We start from the raw sequence: 1,905 nt of genomic DNA, 5'->3' as shown, positions 1-1,905 counted from the left end.
ACTGTCCAGGTCTTTAGGACCCTTTCCAGAGCATTATCCAAGTCAGTACCTCAGAACTCTGGAAGGCTTGTATTTCTTGTCCCACCTTTTGCCCCGACAATCCTCCCCAAGGCCCCTCACTTCTTTATATACCTAGCTGCCTGTGTGTGCATGTGTGTGCGTGTGTGTGTGTTTAATGAAGAAGTGAATTAATAGATTGTTTTGAAAATGCAGTTTGGTAGCTAAAAACTTTCAGAACATGAGGCTGATGGGGAACAAGGAAAAAGGTTCTGAACCCTGGCAGAGATGTTGCTCTAAGGATTCGCCTTCCTGCTCTTCTTCTAGGGCTGCCTAGCTACTTTAGTGATCCCAGAGTCTCCCAATCAGAAGCAACCCCACCTCCAGCTCTCAAAATTGCCTCCTTCCAAATCTTACTACCCAAATGCCACTCCAAAGAGAGGGCGACGTGTACCTATAACCTCCTTCTAGCCTTTATCATCCTTTTACTCATCCCTAAAATATCCTATTCCCCAAACATAACAAGAAGTCCTGCAGAGGAAGAGGAGTAAGGGAGTCTCTAACAAAGCGAGCGCTCTGAGATTTGATGGAGGGGAATGGGGAGAACTCTGGGCATGGCTCACAGGGTGTTGTGTCTCATGCAGCAGGTCCTTGTGAAGGCTCCAAGGGTGTGAGAAGGCAGTCAGACAAGCCCAGAGAAGGAGGAGTGGACATGGGAAAGGGGAGGGACAGGTCCCTGAAGACTCTGCCAACATCTTGCCAGCCTTGATTCACAGGGCTATCATAGCTCTTCCTTTGATTTTAGGAAGGCTCAGAAGTTTTTCCACAGATTTCAAAACAACATTGACAAAGAACTGAATAACAGAGAGATTTTCCAGGACAAGCACAGTCAGTTATGTGTCAGATATGAAGAGAGATGAAGGGGAAAGACTTGTCTTGGTGTTTGGAACACTTCATCTCCTGGGGTAATGAGTGGCTGCCATTTAATGAGCACTTACTCTGTCCCAGGTGCTATGCTAAGTCCCTACTAGATTGTCGGCATTTAGCTCCCATACAACAACCCCATGAGCTGGGTGCTATTATGTGCCTATTTTAGATGAGGAATTAAGATTCAGAGAGTTAATGACTTGCCCAAGATGATACTACTAGGAAGCGGTAGGAGCAGGATTTGAACTCAGATTGTCTTACTCAATTGTCTATGGACCTAACTGCTAAACAAAACANGACATAAATAAAAAAACAAATGTACACATAAAACAAGAGAACATATTTTACAAAGATACATGCTTATTCAAATGCATTAGAATGGATGCCTAGAAGAGATGAAGAGGAGTGGAGATTAGTGATGAGGGGGGAAAGAACATTGCATGGACCAATGACAATAATGGGCTATTAACCAAGAATTAATAATGGGCTATTAACTCAATTTCCTGAATCAGCAGTAAAAATAAAACCCCTACCTCAAGGTGTTGTCAGAATTGCATGTAATATTCATAAGGGTCCCTTGTACCGTGCTTGGCAAATGGTAGATGCTCCAGAAATGGCAGCTCTTTTTGTTATTCACTCATTGAACACATAATGTACCAAGTATCTACTTTGTGCTGGACACTGCAAGGAGCTACGGAAGAGACCAAGACTGAGTGTCTCTCAGGGCCTTGAGCATGGGAGCGGGGATGTAACAGCAGCAGCAGGAGGAAACCCTCTTCCAAGAAGGCAGAGATCACGTTGTCATACCCTCTCACTTTCCAAACTGAGGCTGAAAGATGTGACTTGCCCAGGGTCACACAGCAAATTAATGACTGGGTTAAGGGCAACTGTCCAGGTCTTTAGGACCCTTTCCAGAGCATTATCCAAGTCAGTACCTCAGAACTCTGGAAGGCTTGTATTTCTTGTCCCACCTTTTGCCCC

The sequence above is a fragment of the Hipposideros armiger genome, unplaced genomic scaffold (genome assembly GCF_001890085.2).
Source record: "Hipposideros armiger isolate ML-2016 unplaced genomic scaffold, ASM189008v1 scaffold_469, whole genome shotgun sequence".
Taxonomy (NCBI): Eukaryota; Metazoa; Chordata; class Mammalia; order Chiroptera; family Hipposideridae; genus Hipposideros; species Hipposideros armiger.
The sequence above is the reverse complement of the archived record's forward strand: the minus strand, read 5'-3'. Positions refer to the sequence as shown.